This window comes from Diceros bicornis, chromosome 17, assembly GCF_020826845.1.
Source record: "Diceros bicornis minor isolate mBicDic1 chromosome 17, mDicBic1.mat.cur, whole genome shotgun sequence".
Lineage (NCBI taxonomy): Eukaryota > Metazoa > Chordata > Mammalia > Perissodactyla > Rhinocerotidae > Diceros > Diceros bicornis.
In genome coordinates this window covers 16,691,092-16,708,429 of record NC_080756.1, presented here as the reverse complement: position 1 = coordinate 16,708,429, position 17,338 = coordinate 16,691,092, and the positions used below count along the sequence as shown (strand labels likewise).

Sequence of the window (17,338 nt, the reverse complement as noted above, 5' to 3'; positions counted from 1 at the left end):
GAGCACTATACCAGATAAGAAGATATTAGTAGGTAATTCCACTCAAAGAAAACAAATTGCGTTTTGTGAGAAGATGGGGCTATGGCAGAACAACATTCTTCCCACAGAGGCCCAAGCCACAAGCTCACAAAATGACTTTTTAAGGTACATATTGGCTCCTGCTTTTTTTTTTTTTTTGTGAGGGAGATCAGCCCTGAGCTAACATCCGATGCTGATCCTTCTCTTTTTTGCTGAGGAAGATTGGCCCTGAGCTAACATCTGTGCCATCTTCCACTACTTTATATGGGACGCTGCCACAGCATGGCGTGACAGGCAGTGCATCTGTGCGCGCCCGGGATCTGAACCCGCGAACCCTGGGCCGTGGAAGCCAAGCGCGCGCACTTAACTGCTGCGCCACTGGGCCGGCCCTTGGCTCCTGTTACACTTCATAAGTTTATACTTATTAAGGATAAATGTAGTATTGAAAAGAAAAGAGAAACTTCTTGCAGAGTTGGGTTTCAAATGTATGAAAACATTTAGGATTAAAATTACCAAAAGATGAGAAAAAGCTAACAAAGTGAAGTTGTGAGTTTATAATGAGTTTTGTTCTCCTATTAAGTGTTCTTATATCTTTCATAAGACTACTGTGGTAACGCACCTTTGGTTTAGTTGGGAATCTTTCCTAGATGTCTGCCTACAAAGTTTTAAAAATGAGGTAACAAATTTGTCTTTTCATAAAACTTTTCCTGAATTGTAACATTCATCCTTCCTCTCCAAGGAAGCTGTGCAGTATATGTTTACTTTCAAAACTGAACTGAATTTTGCTTCATTGTATACAGGCAGTAAGTACGTTATTCAGATCAAAAAAAAGTTTCTAAACAAAAGGACAAACAAGAGAAGGAAAGGAAACAAAATACTATGATTTAACAGAAAAAAACAAACATTCTTTCAACACAAAGTGTCCACCAGGGAAATTCTGAAGAGAAAATGTCATGATAAAATATTTTAAGACATGAAATGACCCCAATGCAAAATATTTGTTGTTGTTGTTGACTTCTGTTTTGTTTCTAGCTCAAAGGAGCTGTTACTTCTTGCCATTTGTGCTTCTTTCTTTTTGTTTATCCATTCCCACTGGGTCAGTAGAACCATTTCAATTTCATTTTCTTTACAGTCTATTTTTCTTCCTGATTCTTCAATAGTAAGTTCCTTGATCTGAGCTTCTATTTATGAATGTTTGGACTGGAAAGGACCTTGAGGGGTCATCAAGTCCATCCTTCTGCTTTCCAGAATTCATAACTAAACAATCTCAGATGGATGAGAAAGTATCAAAAGAAAATGCATCCTGTCCCTAACAGCATGCTACTTTATTCTGCACAAAACATTTCCATTCACAATTTGCAATTTTCTAAAAATGAAAGTAAAAATTAACACCCCAAAAGAGGAAGGTGCTTTAAAAATGCATTTATCAGCTAAATTTGCTCAAACATAAATTCAACTATCAGGTCTAAAATTAACACACAGGAAAGTTGTTGGCTGCCAACATGAAGTCTTAAGTCCCTAGAGATGTCTTCTGATGCTCTAGCTTATTTGCAGCACCATTTTACCTACAGCACATAGCGTGACAAACTTAGACCACCACATCAATAAACTATAATTATACACGGCAATTATATATTGTATGTACGTGTGTGTGTGTCTATATTTCTTTTACAGGTGGTGTAGGTTTTTATTCCAAACCGAAAATGAAAAGTTAGGCCTAAATTGGAGATGTCAATATTATGGGGAAGCTACAATACAACTATTATATGGGCAATAGTTTAATTCTTTAATATGTAACTTAAAATGTTCAGGGAATGACATTTCTTCCTAAAAGAGTTTCCAAGACAGAATTTCATCTGATGACAAAAAACATGCAACTATGAATAAACACTGTTAATCGTTCTAGAATTATTTTAAGAAAAAGAAAGCAGGACCAGAAGTTGTGGCAAGGGTGAAAAAATCATACTTAAAAAAAATAGGGGGCAGGGGAGGTAGAGTCCAGAAACTATAGACTGATAAAATATTCTTTCCCAGGAAGATTATAAAATGAATTATTAAATAGATGGCTTATAAACAACTAGCAAGAAATGCAGTGATCTATAAACACTAGCATAAGAAAGGTAAATAGTAACTAACGTCTAACTTCATTTTCTTTTTTGAGAAGGTCACTAGCCTAGTTCAGGGATATGTGAGAGACAAAATATATTTAGATTTCCACAGGACACCTCTTAATACTTCAAAGGAAATATAGGTTAGATGATAAAGCAGTAGGTGGATTCATAACTGAATTTTACTCAAAAGGTTGATTAATGGATTAATATTAACCTAATGATAGTGTGCTGATGTTGTATAGCATTGCTCCACCCTTATATATAGACTGATAAAATATTATCTTATTTTAATATCTAAATATCTAAACTTATATATTTTTACCAGTGACCTACAACAAAACCATAGGTGTCACGTTTATCAAGTTTGTCTATCAATAATACAAAGATATGAGAAATGGCCAAGAGGCTAAATAATTATCAAGCTAAAACAATAAACCAAAACTAACAAGATGACAATTATAGGGATCAATGTAAAATCATCAATTACATTTAAAAAATCAACTACACAAATTAATGTGACCTTAGGTGTTAAGACTAAAGGTATGGGGCCTGCCCGGTGGCGTAGTGGTTAAGTTCGCCAACTCCACTTCAGGGACCCAGGGTTCGCAGGTTTGGATCCCAGGTGCAGAACTACGCACCGCTTGTCTAGCCATGCTGTGGCAGCAGCCCATATACAAAATAGAGGAAGATAGGCACAGATGTTAGCTCAGGGCTAATCTTCCTCTTTTTGCTGAGGAAGATTAGCAATGGATGTTAGCTCAGGGCCCATCTTCCTCACCAAAAAAAAAAAAAAAAAGAAATAGAGGCATAAAGAAAGAGGCCAGGGCCGGCCCCATGGCTTAGCGGTTAAGTGCGCACTCCGCTACTGGTGGCCAGGTTCGGAGCCCGGCGTGCACCGACGCACTGCTTCTCCAGCCATGCTGAGGCCGCGTCCCACATACAGCAACTAGAAGGATGTGCAACTATGACATACAACTATCTACTGGGGCTTTGGGGGGGTAAAAAAAAGGAGGAGGATTGGCAATAGATCTTAGCTCAGGGCCGGTCTTCCTCAGCAAAAAGAGGAGGATTAGCATGGATGTTAGCTCAGGGCTGATCTTCCTCACAAAAAAAAAAAAGAAAAGAAAAGAAAAAGAAAGAGGCCATACTCTCCCTATACTTTGTACTGATCAGATTATATCTGAGATGTTATATTCAGATCTAGATAAGAAACCCTAAAAACTCAGGCAACTAAGTTGATGAGGACACTTAAAAATGCCATTTAAGGAATGGTTGAAAGAACTGGGGATATTTACCCCAGTAAGAGAAGCCTTAACAAGACATAACTGTCATCAAATATTTGATGGGCTAACATGTTGACAAGGAATTAGGTTTATTTATTGTAGCTTCAGATGGCAGAACTAAAGAGCTTCAGCACAATGTAAAGAATGTTCTAAAAGCAGAGCTCCAATAATGGAACAGGGTATCTGTGAAGTCGGGACCTCTTCTTAACAGCATTTGGAAGTTAAAATACCACCCATCAGGGATTCCAAATATGATGCATGGGCAGATTTCATGAATATACTTGATCCCAAAAGAAGCCTGTTAGAGGAAGGCAACATTAAAAAATGAGAAGCTTTAAAAATTGTTTTCTTTGACATGTTTCTACAGAGATGGAAGACTTTCACAAACTTTAAAATCATAGTACCCTTTCTCAGAGAAACCAACAACAAAAGAAATTAAAGCGTTTTCTTTTTAAATCAATGCTACATTTGTTTTTCTCAAAGAAACATCTACACCTTAACTTTGGTACCTTTATCAAGGGACAAGGGACAATTATATGCCAGCCTGCCAACTAGTCTCAAGAAGAGAATTGTCTTTATTAGACATTTACATGGCAATGCTATTTGCTTCACCTGAAACTTCCGTGAAAGGAAAAGGCTCCGCCTCATTAGACGTGGATAGGAGGCTGCTGTAACACTGACTCGCTCCTACTGCAGCCTAGGAAAAACTGTCTTGACATGTACAAAACAATAACTTAGAGAACTTCAGAGCAGCTGTGTTCAGGCAGAGCCAGGGACTTTACTTGAGGCAGAACAGTAGCGCAAGAGTTGGTTGAAAAAACAGTTTTCATTTTGGGTTGGAAGTGGGGAGAGGAAAGAAATACAGTAATGGTATCTATTAACATTTAAAAGCCATGGTAAACAAAAATGCTTAAAAATTACAACAAAAACCATCACAGGATGTAACCTTTGATCCACAAGTTTAAAGATGAGCAATGTTATCACTCTCTAGCTTTCTGCTGGGTGTTAACACTAATGAGAAAAAAAAATCTTGCATTTAATAGTGCCCAAGTTTAAGCCATCACAAATTCTAGGACGGAAGAATAAAACATGGGACTTTGCTCTCTCATTGGATATTTTTTTTTGTGCTGCTGCCAGGCAAATTGTGAAAATGTCTGAATGTCCAACGGCAATGCTCTGAATGTGAAATAGTGGAACCCAATTCAGTAACTAATGCTAAAGGGTCAATAATTAATTGGTCTCAATGTGCTGTAGGGGCAACTTCCCGGCCAGGAGGAAAAGCTTCAAACAGCGGCTGAAAACCAAAGGTTAATACAGAGCAATACTCTGCTGTCTTTCACATAACAGCTTTACCAGTATCTCAGACACTATCTTGCTTCTCAACAGTTAAAAGGAGAAGAGAAGGAATGTACAACACAAATCTATGCAATAGCAAAGAAGTTATTACTTAATTGGCTGTATTAGTTCAATTCATTATTAAATAATACACAACTGTCAAACAAAGAGGAAAGGCTTGTCCCCTTTCTGTACAGAATTAAGAACTGGTAAAACTACTTAGTACAGCTGCCAAATTTTTCTTCAGCTTCTTTTCTTACAGATACGTCACATTTCGCAATAGTCTCCACTTACCTTACATCCTCCATGTTTAAGTACAAATTGTGTTTGATTTCCCCAACTCTTGCCCTAAGATATTATGACATATCTTTAGCTTCTGAGTCTGGACACAAAGGAAGAAACTGAAAATTTTTCACTTTCCTGAAATATGTGTCCATTTTATTTACACCATTAAAAAATATATAAGCTAACTAAAACTAACTGCAACCCTTCATTTAACAACTCTTCAAGTATATGAGCGGGTAAGACACACATTTAACAAAACAAACTTCAGTTTAGTGTACTTTTCTGTGCTTAGAATACCTATAAAGACCGATGTCTCTACAAGAAGTACTTAACACTACTGCAACATTTTTAAACATAGGAATCAAGTGAGCTTGCCGAGAAAACGCTGCATACTCCCACAAACCTACACTTATTATGACACAACCCTCAGAGATACTAAAACACCCTCTGTTAAGTAGAAAACAAACTTTTAAAGTTAGGAAAGTAGCAATGCGGGAACTGGGTAGGAGGTGCCCTGGGTAGTAAACACCCCAGCCAGAGAACATAACAAGCAATTCAGAGCAACATATAACTCCCCATGGGGCTCCAACTTGGACCGCTTACTCCCAAACCCCTATCCCTGAGTTCAGGAAGAAATGAAGTGTGGGAAGAGGAAGAGAGAAAGGAAATCAGAGTAGAAGTGATGAAAGTGTTCTATTTCCCTCCTTCTCTACCACTATCCCAGCAAGACTTGCAGGCTAGTCACCAGACTCGGTGCCATATCCACCAAAAGCCCTAAATCAATAACTCAGGCTTCTTCCGACACCTAGGCTAAAGACCTGTATATATCAGCCGTCTCCCTTCCAAACACTTCCCTTAACCCTCTGAATTCCCCCATAACCTTCCCAAAGCGATGCCTTTTGGTTACTAAACCCATCCCTATAGATCTTTCTAAACTCATTCACTTAATTTTCTCCAAATCTGCACTTTCTCTCTGATATCATGTCCCTGATACTCCTTTTCAGAATTCAATCGAAATGCCATGACTCTCATTTCCAATGATTTACCCCTATCTTTCCAGACAAACCCAATGCCATGTTTTCACCTCCTCATCCCTATCTCCTCCTAGTACCTCTGCCCCTGCCAATGCCAAGCCCCTAACCTCACTCTGTGAGAAGCCCTGGGTCTTCAGCCAGTTTAGCACTTCTCCCCTTTCTCCCATGCCACCCCAGTCCAAGATCCTTCCATTAGGTTCCACTAGACTTCCATTCCCTCCAGATTCAACTCCCCTCTCCTTGCCACGCCCTGTGCCCCCCGGGGCTACTTACCCCAAGTTCTCCCCACACTTCAGGCCTCTGGCCCCGCCTTCCCCCCAAAGGAAGGAGGCGGGAGGAGGGAGAGAAAAGGGGCGGCACTCCGCAAGGTAAAGACGATCTCCCATTAGTGCCCATCGCCGCCAATCGTAGCTTCCTTCTCGCTTATTGGTCGGCTTAAGTCCTTACCCCACCTCCTTCCTCAGACAGGGCCCGGCCACCGCCTCAGCGCCCCCGTCCACCACAGACTGGGAGGGGAGACCCCGGCCTGGGAGGCTGGGACTGGCCAGAGTTGAAGAGGAGACTCCCGTCAGATCATGGACTAGTTAATGTTAACAAGACTCACCCGCTGGTAGCTCCGTCGCCTCCCGCCCGCCCGCGATCGGTCCCACAATCTGTCTCCAGCTCCTTCTTTCCCCCCTCAGCGGAGCAGATACTTTCCTCTCGTCCGGCCAGGCTCGCTCACCTCTCGCGAGATGTGGGGGGGCGTGGAGGAAGGGCGAGATCCGTAGGGCCAGAGTTGGAAAGGGGCCGAGGGGCGGGGCTCCGGGGAAAAGAAGGGGCTGGCCTTTCGGTGGGCAGGGCTGTGGAGGGAGGCTGAGCGAGTTCGGTACACACAGGTCACACGTGTTCGTCTGCGTAATACGGGAAAAAGAAAAGAAAAAGGAACGGGAATCCTTACAGGTGCCTGTAGTAGTGGAGATCCAAAAGGTGAAGTAAATATTCTAGGGAATGAGATTATCTCAAACGAGCGCACTTTAAAAACGAGACAAGATTATACCTCTATAAAGCTGTTTTTAAAAACAGTGGGGGAAAAACCCCAGGCAGGTACACAAAGGGATTCAGGGTTCCAAACAGTCGAGCAGTTGCATTTTCTTCTTTGCACTTAAAGTAACATCACTGTGGCCATAATGTCTGCTGTGTGTGTGACTGCGTAAGGGGGTGGGGGTGGGGGTGCTAAGGGTTCAACCTCAGGGGCTGGCGACTTTTTAAAAAATGTACAGGTTGTTTCCACTATCCTCGAGTCATCACTTCCTTAATGGCAAAGTAGTTTGCAATGCCCTCCGCCCTAGAAGAGGAGTGAATGTATTGGAAACAGCAAGCCCCCTGCACAGCAATGCCATCTCTGTCCTTTTCCAACCCAGTGGCGTTGGGTGAGATGCTTCTCTGAGTCTCATTACAATGGGGCTAGCAGTCCCATTGTACTCAAAGAGTTGTAATGATCAAATGAGATAATATTTATGAAACTGCTTGGGAATTAAAAGGCACTATATTTATTACTCAGCAAATATTTCAACAAATACTTAAAATTTGTCAGGACATACTGTGTGCAAAGCACTGTTCTAGGCATGGGGAGAAGAACAGACAGACTAGGTCCCTGCTCTGGTGGAATTTATACTTTAGTGGGGAGAGGAAAACAGTTAATGAGCCAATAAACACTAATATTTCAGTTAATGAAGAGCGCTTCAGGGTAAAGAGACAGAAAGTGACCAGGAGTGGGAAAGCGACTTTTTTTACTCCTGGTGTTGAGAGGCCTCTTTGAAGAAGTAACCTTTGAACCAGGAGTTGAACTATGAGAAGGGGATAGCCTTGGGAAGATTTTGGGTGAAACATCAAATGCTAAGACTGTATTAAAAAATTTCTCCGTGCCGCCTCCTGGCATAGTGTTAAGTTCCCAACCAGTGCTCCGCTTCCGCGCCCGGGTTGGCTGCCGGAACCCAGGCAGGGACCCACACACCGCTCATCAAGCCATGCTGTTCCAGCATTCCACATATATAATAGAGGAAGATTGGCACAGATGTTAGCTCAGAGACAATCCTCCTCAAGCAAAAAGAGGAAGATTGGCAACAGATGTTAGCTCAGGGCCAATCTTCCTCACCAAAAAAAAAAAAAATTCTCATATGGTTACCAAGATGGTAAATTTTATGTTATGTGGGATTTACCACAAAAATTATCATAATTAAAAATTTATGATGGGGCCGCCCGGTGGCGCAAGCGGTTAGGTGGGCCCGCTCCCCTGCAGCGGCCCGGGTTTTGCCGGTTGGGATCCTGGGTGCACACGGAGGCACTGCTTGTAGAGCCATGCTGTGGAGGCGTCCCATATAAAATAAAGGAAGATGGGCACGGATGTTAGCTCAGAGCCAATGTTCCTCAGCAAAAAAAGAGGAGGATTGGCATCAGATGTTAGCCCAGTGCTCATCTTCCTCACACACACACATACACAAATTGTGATAATTAAAAGATTATCATAATTATAAGGAGAGTTAACTCAAAATATTACCTATGGAACCTCTTTTCTTTCAGGTAACTTCCTTCTGCAGCTTTATATTACTCAGCTTTCTGAACTTCCTGCCTAGGATGTCACCTCTCCTCATAGCACCCTTGCAAAGGTAGAAGAATCCAGGTGATTTCTCACTAGGTAGCAAAGGTAAAACAGAAGCATAGAATCACTTATACTCTTGTGAAGTGAATTGAGAAAAGTTGAGAGGAGTCTTGGCTTCCAATCTACTCTCCCTTAAAACAATTCCTACTTAGAAGAATACAATGATAAAACAGACCCTCAATATACAGCGTATATGGGAGATTTGTATATAACAGAGGTGGCATTAATCAGAGAGCAAGGGATTCTACAAATTGTGCTAGGAGAACTATTACTCTATATGTACAAAATAATAAATATATTAGCTAACATTTATAGATCTTACTATGTTCCAGGCACCATCTTAAGTATTTTACATGTGTTAATTCATTTTTCCCCAAATTTATATCTTCAACCCATACCTCACCTCTGAACTGCAAGCTAAGATCTCCAACTGCCTACTTAACAAATCCAGTTGGATGTCTAATTGGTATTTCAAATTTACTATGTCTGAAACAAATTCTTCCTTTCTCTCCTACATATCTCCCTTCCCCAGTCTTCTCTATCTTAGTAAAAGCTACTTTCATTGTTCCAGTTGTATTTTTTTTAATTGAGATATAATTCACATACCATAAAATTCACCTTTTAAAGAGCATAATTCAGTGATTTTTAGTATATTCACAAAGTTATGCAACTATCACCAATATCTAATTCCAGAACATTTTCGTCACCCCAAAAGAAACCCCATACTCACTAGCAGTCACTCCCCATTTACGCCCCCACAACCCGTGAGTCTACTTTCTGTCTCTGTGGATTTGCCTGTTATAGACATTTTATATAAATGAAATAATATAATATGTGGCCTTTTGTGTCTTGCTTCTTTCACTTAGCATAATGTTTTCAAGGTTCCTTCATGTTGTAACGTGTATCAGTACTTTATTTCCTTTATCGCTGAATAATATTCCATTGAATGGGTATACCAATTTTTATTTATACGTTCATAAGTTCATGGACGTTTGAGTTCTTCCCACTTTTAGGCTATAATGAATAATGTTACTTTGAAAAAGTTTTTATGTGGACTTTGTTTTCAATTCTCAAGATATATACTGAGGAATGGAATTGCTGAGTCTTATGGTAAGTCTATGTTTAACTTTTTGAGAAACTGCCAAACTGTTTTCCAAAGCAGCTGCATCATTTTACATTCCCACCAGCAGTGGATGAAGTTTCCAATTTTTCCACATCCTCACACCAACACTTTTATTTTTCATCTTTCTGATTCTAGCCATGCTAGTGGGTTTGAAGTGGTATCTCATTGTGGCTTTGATTTACATTTCCCTAATGACTAATAATGTTGAACATCACATCAAGTAGCTTATTGGCCATTTATACATCTTCTTTGGAGAAATGTCTATTCAAATCATTTGCCCATTTTGTAATTGGCTTATTTGTCTTTCTGTTATTGAGTTGTAACAGTACTTTATGTATTCTAGATACTAGACTCCTATCAGATATATGATTTGCAAATATTTTTTCCTATTCTTTGAGTTGTCTTTTCACTTTCTGATAGTGTCTTTTGTAATTTTATTTATTTATTTTTTTCCCCCAAAGCCCCAGTAGATAGTTGTATGTCATAACTGCACATCCTTCCAGTTGCTGTATGTGGGACGTGGCCTCAGCATGGCCAGAGAAGCGGTGGGATCCGAACCCGGGCCGCCAGCAGCAGAGCATGCGCACTTAACCGCTAAGCCACGGGGCCAGCCCTCTGATAGTGTCTTTTGAAGCACAAAGTTTTTAATTTTGATAAGGTCCAATTTATCTTTTGTTGTTTGTACTGTTGGTGTCATATTTAAGAAACCACTGCCTAATCCAAGGTCACAAAGATTTACAGCTATGTTTTCTTCTAAGATTTTTATAGTTTTAGCTACTATATTTAGGTCTTTGATCCATTTTGAGATAATTTTTTTGTGTGTGTGTGTGAGGAAGATCAGCCGTGAGCTAACATCCATTGCCAATCCTCCTCCTTTTTTTTTTTTCCCCCAAAGCCCCAGTAGATAGTTGTATGTCATAGTTGCACATCCTTCTAGTTGCTGTATGTGGGACACGGCCTCAGCATGGCCGGAGAAGCGGTGCATTGGTGCATGCCCGGGATCCGAACCCGGGCCGCCAGTAGTGGAGTGTGCCCACTTAACCGCTAAGCCACGGGGCCGGCCCGAAATAATTTTTATATATGATATGAGGTAGGAGTCCAATTTCATTCTTTTGCAGGTAGATACCCGGTTGCCCAAACAACAAATAGTCTTTGTTGAAAAGACTTTTCTTTCCCCATTGAATTATCTTGGCACTCTTTTTTTTTTTTTTAATTTTATTTATTTATTTTCCCCCCAAAGCCCCAGTAGATAGTTGTATGTCATAGCTGCACATCCTTCTAGATGCTGTGTGTGGGACTCGGCCTCAACATGGCCGGAGAAGCAGTGCGTCGGTGCGCGCCCGGGATCCGAACCCGGGCTGCCAGCAGTGGAGCGTGCGCACTTAACCACTAAGCCACAGGGCCGGCCCAAATCTTGGCACTCTTAACCAAAATCAGTTGACTTTAAATATTTGGGCTTATTTCTGGAGCCTCAATTCTATTCTGTTGTTCTATATGTATGTCTATCCTTATGCCGGTATCAAAAGGCTTGATAACTGTACCTTTGTAGTAAGTTTTGAAATCAGGAAACATGAGTCCTCCAACTTTGTTCTTCTTTTTCAAGATTGCTTTGGATATTCTGGGTCCCTTGCATTACCATATGAATTTTAGGATCAGCTTGTCAATTTGTGCAAAAGAGCCACGTAGATTTTGATAGGGATTGCATTGAATTTGTATATCGGTTTGGGGGATATTGCCATCTTAATATTGTTCAGTCTGCCAATCCATGAACATGGGATGTCTTTCCATTTATTTAAGCCTTTTAAATTTCTTTGAACTATTTTTTGTAGTTTTCAGTGTACAAATCTTTCACTTATTTTGTTAAATTTATTCATAAGTATTTTTTCTTTTTGATGCTATTGTAAATGAAATTTTCTTAATTTCATTTTCAGATTGTTTATTGCTACTGTATAGAAATATAATTAATTTCTGTATACTGATCTTATATCTTGCAATCTTGCTGCACTTCTTTATGAGCTCTAGGTTTTCTTGTGGATTGCTGAAGATTTTCTATATACAAGATCATGTCATTCAGAAATAGAGATTGTTTTATTTCTTCCTTTTCAATTCAGATACCTTTTATTTCTTGTTCTTGCTTAATTGCTCTAGCTAGAACCTCCAATAAAATTTCAATGTAAATGGTGAGAGTGGATATCCTTATCTTGTTCCTGAACTTAGAGGGAAAAATTTTAATCTTTCACCATTAAGTTTGCTGTTACCTATGGGTTTGTTGTAGATGCCCTTTATCACATTAAAGATGTTCTCTTCTATTCCTGGATTGTTGAGTGTTTTTATCATGAAAGAGTGTTTGATTTTATCAAATATTTGTTTATTGAGATGATAGTGTGATTTTTGTCCTTTATTCTATTAATATGGTATATTACATTGATTGATTTTCATGTGTTAAACCAACCTTGCATTTTGGGGATAAATCCCACTTGGTCATGGTGTATAATCCTTTTTATATGTTGCTGTGTTTCATTTCCAAGTATTTTGTTGAAGCTTTTTGTGTCTGTATTTATAAAAGATATTGGTCTGTAGTTTTGTTTTCTTGTGATGTCTTTATCTAGTTTTGGTATCAGGATAATACTGGCCTCATAGAATAAATTGAGAAATGTTGCTGCCTCTTCTATTTTTTGGAAGAGTTTGTGAAGTATTGGTGGTAATTCTTCTTTAAACATTTGATAGAACTCACTGGTGAAGCCATATGGTCCTAGAATTTTCTTTGTGGGAAGTTTTTTTTTTTCCTTTATAACTGATTCAATCTCTTTACTTGTCATAGGTCTATTCAGATTTTGTATTTCTTTTAGAGTCAATTCCTGTATGTTGTGTCTTTCTAGGAATTTTTCCATTTCATCTACATTATCTAAATTGTTGGCATATGATTGTTCATAGCATTTGCCTATATATTTTTTTATTTCTGTGAGGCTGATGTTAATATCCCCTCTTTTATTCCTGATTTTAGTAATTTGAATCTTCTCTCTTTTTATTTTGGTAAGTCTAGCTAAAGTTTTGTCAATTTTGTTGACCTTTTCAAAAAACCAACTTTTGGTTTTATTGATTTTCTCTATTACTTTTCCATTCTCCATTTCATTTATTTCTACTCTAATCTCTGTTGTTTTCTTCCTTCAAATTGCTTGCTCCTCTTTTTCTTTAGCTTAGGTTATTGATTTGAGATCTTTTTTCTTTTCTAATGTTCTCATTTGTAGCTATAAATTTCCCTCTAAGCATTGCTTTCACTGCATTCCATAAGTTTTGATAGGTTATGTTATCATTTTCATTCATTTCAAAGTATTTTCTAATTTTCTCTGCAATTTCTTCTTTGGCCCATGGGTTACATAGGAGTGTGTTGTTTAATTTCCACATATGTGTGAGTTTCCTAAGTTTTTTTCTGTTATTAATTTCTAATTTCATTTCATTGTGATTGGAGAACATACTTTGCATTATTACAATACTTTAAAAATAATTAAGACTTATGGCCTAATATATGGTCTATACTGGAGAAGGTTTCATGTGTACTTTAGAAGAATGTGTATTCTGCTGTTATTGGATGGAGTGTTCTATAGATATCTGTTGAGTCTAGTTGGCTTATAGTGTTGTTCAGATCTTCTCTTTCCTTTTTGACCCTCTGTCTAGTTGTTCTATTCATTATTGAAAGTGGGGTATCCCTCTCCAACAACATGGTTCAAATTTCAGTTACCATGGTATATGAGCTGTGAGTACTTGCATGATGTACAAACTTTTCTGCTAGCTCATCAGTACACAAATCACTTCATAGATATGTGCATCACAATCAGTTAGTTATCAATCATGTCACTTCTTTCAAAGTCTGTCAGTGATTGGTCACTGTGCATCTATTATTCTGTTTACACACAGACAACAAAGTATGTAGTTGTGTTGTTTCTTTGTCTTCCAGTGATAACCCAAGTGACATTTTACAAAAATGGATAATCAATGGAAGGAATTGGCCAACAAAAATGGCATAGAAAAAAGAAACAAAAAGTGATAACACAGGAAGGGTTGAAACTGATCATAAATGGAGTTTAAAAAATATAGCTGAGCAAGTGAATATTGACACTGGAGCCATTCTAGAGACTCAAGAAAAGCAACCAAAGGAACTTAGTGAAAGTGAGCTTATTGCCATAAATGAGGAAAGTGACAAAAAGGATGAAGATGTCCCAGAGGAAGTGATAGCAGCAAAAAAATCACATTAAAGGAACTCTCAGATATTTCATGGCATTGAAAGTGCAAAATATAAAATGTTAGAAGATGATCCAAATTTAGAGACTGACAATTTACCAAGACATAGAAAAGATACTTGTTCTGTATTGTAAGTTATATGACAAGAAGGCAAGCACTGTTATAACTACTCTTGATACATTTTTACAAAGAAATACAACACTTTAATTATCAAAAAAAAAAAGGAAAGAAAGTGGGGTATTGATGTCTCCAACTATTGTCATTGAACTGTCTATTTCTCCCTTCAATTCTGTCAATTGTTGCTTTATGTATTTTGGGACTCTGTGGTTAGGTGCATTTATGTTTAAAAGTACTATATCTTCTTGATGAATTGACTTTTTATTTTTTATTTTTTTATTTTTTTAATTTTTAATTAATTAATTTATTTATTTTGTGTTGTGAGTTTGTGTTTAACGTGATAAGGTTATATTTATTTATTTATTTATTTTTGAAAAAAATTAATTGCTTTCTTTTTAAAAAATTTTTTTGTTTATTGCAGTAACATTGGTTTATAACATTGTATAAATTTCAGGTGTACATCATTATACTTCTATTTCTGCATAGATTACATCATGTTCACCACCCAAATACTAATTACAACACATCACCACACACATGTGCCGAATTATCCCTTTCGCCCTCCTCCCTCCCCTCTTCCTGTCTGGTAACCACAAATCCAATCTCTGTCTCTATGTATTTGTTTACTGTTGTTATTATCTACTACTTAATGAAGGAAATCATACGGTATTTGACCTTCTCCCTCTGGCCCTCAGTGTCCATCCATGTTGTCACAAATGGCTGGATTTCATCATTTCTTATGGCTGAGCAGTATTCCATTGTGTATATATACCACATCTTCTCTATCCATTCGTCCCTTGATGGGCACTTAGGTTGCTTCCAAGTCTTGGCTATTGTGAATAACGCTGCAATGAACACAGGGGTGAATGTATCTTTTGCCTTGGTGTTTTCAAGTTCTTTGGATAAATACCCAGCAGTGGAATAGCTGGATCATATGGTAGTTCTATCCTTGATTTTTTGAGGAATCTCCATACTGTTTTCCATAGTGGCTGCACCAGTTTGCACTCCCACCAGCAGTGTATGAGAGTTTCCTTCTTTCCACATCCTCTCCAACATATGTTGTTTCCTGTCTTGTTAATTATAGCCATTCTGATGGGCGTGAGGTGATATCTCATTGTAGTTTTAATTTGCATTTCCCTGATAATTAATGATTTTGAACATCTTTTCATGTGTCTGTTGGCCATCTGTAAATCTTTGTTGGAGAAATGTCTGTTCAGGTCTTTTGCCCATTTTTTAATTGGGTTGTTAGCTTTTTGTTGTTGTTGTTGTTGTTGTTGTTGTTTTTGAGGAAGATCAGCCCTGTGCTAACATCCATGCTAATCCTCCTCTTTTTTTTTTTTTTGCTGAGGAAGACCGGCTCTGAGCTAACATCCATTGCCAATCCTCCTCTTTTTTTCCCCAAAGCCCCCCAGTAGATAGTTGTACATCATAGTTGCACATCCTTCTGGTTGCTGTATGTGGGACGCGGCCTCAGCGTGGCCAGAGAAGCGGTGCATTGGTGCACGCCTGGGATCCGAACCCAGGCCGCCAGTAGCAGAGCGCGCGCACTTAACTGCTAAGCCACGGGGCCGGCCCAGTTTTTTTGTTGTTGAGATGCATGAGTTCTTTATATATTTTGGAGATTAAGCCCTTATCAGATGTATGATTTGCAAATATCTTCTCCCAATTGTTAGGTTGTCTTTTTGTTTTGTTGATGGTTTCCTTTGCTGTGCAGAAGCTTTTTAGTTTGATGTAGTCCCATTTGTTTATTTTTTCTATTGTTTCTCTTGCCCGGTCAGACATGGTGCTTGAAAATATGTTGCTAAGACCGACATCGAAGAGCGTACTGCCTATGTTTTCTTCTAGAAGTTTCATAGTTTCAGGTCTTACATTCAAGTCTTTAATCCACTTGGAGTTAATTTTTGTGTATGGTGTAAGGTGAGGGTCTGCTTTCATTTTTTTGCATGTGGCTATCCAGTTTTCCCAACACCATTTGTTGAAGAGACTTTCTTTTCTCCATTGTATGTTCTTGGCTCCTTTGTCCAAGATTAGCTGTCCATAGATGTGTGGGTTTATTTCTGGGCTTTCGGTTCTATTCCATTAATCTGTGTGTCTGTTTTTGTGCCAGTACCATGCTGTTTTGGTTACTATAGCTTTGTAGTATATTTTGAAATCAGGGAGTGTGATACCTCCAGCTTTGTTCTTTTTTCTCAGGATTCCTTTACCTATTCAGGGTCTTTTGTTGTTCCATATAAATTTTAGGATTCTTTGTTCTATTTCTGTGAAAAATGTTGTTGGAACTTTGATAGGAATTGCATTGAATCTATAGATGGCTTTAGGAAGTATGGACATCTTAACTATGTTAATTCTTCCAGTCCAAGAGTACGGAATATCTTTCCATTACTTTGTGTCTTCTTCAATTTCTGTCAGCAATGTATTATAGTTTTCGGTGTACAGATCTTTCACCTCTTTGGTTAAGTTTATTCCTAGGTATTTTATTCTTTTTGTTGCAATTGTAAATGGGATGGTATTCTTGATTTCTCTTTCTGCTACTTCGTTGTTAGTATATAGAAATGCAACTGATTTTTGTATGTTGATTTTGTATCCTGCAACTTTACCATATTCGTTTATTACTTCGAAAAGTTTTCTGGTGGATTCTTTAGGGTTTTCTATATATAAAATCATGTCATTTGCAAATAGTGACAGTTTCACTTCTTCCTTTCCAATTTGAATCCCTTTTATTTCTTTTTCTTGCCTGATTGCTCTGGCTAGGACTTCCAGTACTATGTTAAATAGGAGTGGTGACAGTGGGCATCCTTGTCTTGTTCCTGTTCTTAGTGGGATAGCTTTCAGTTTTTCATCATTGAGGATGATATTAGCTGTGGGTTTGTCATATATGGCTTTTATTATGTTGAGGTACTTTCCTTCTATACTCATTTTATTCAGAGTTTTTATCATGAATGGATGCTGTATCTTGTCAAATGCTTTCTCTGCATCTATTGAGATGATCATGTGATTTTTATTCTTCATTTTATTAATGTGGTATATTACGTTGATTGACTTGCGAATGTTGAACCATCCCTGCATACCTGGAATAAATCCCACTTGATCATGGTGTACAATCTTTTTAATGTATTGTTGTATGCGATTTGCTAGTATTTTGTTGAGGATTT

At 38.4% G+C, this 17,338-nt stretch overlaps 1 protein-coding gene across 1 annotated transcript in view; it reads right to left on the bottom strand.

The window, feature by feature from the left end:
- The window catches only part of LOC131416021 (cyclic AMP-dependent transcription factor ATF-7), an 84,725-nt gene extending 77,806 nt beyond the window's left edge, over nt 1–6,919 (bottom strand). The window contains exon 1 of the mRNA XM_058558094.1: nt 6,671–6,919. The gene's annotated coding sequence lies outside the window, so the exon portion shown is untranslated. The remainder of the gene's footprint in view (nt 1–6,670) is intronic.
- Between the last annotated feature and the right edge of the window lie 10,419 nt (nt 6,920–17,338).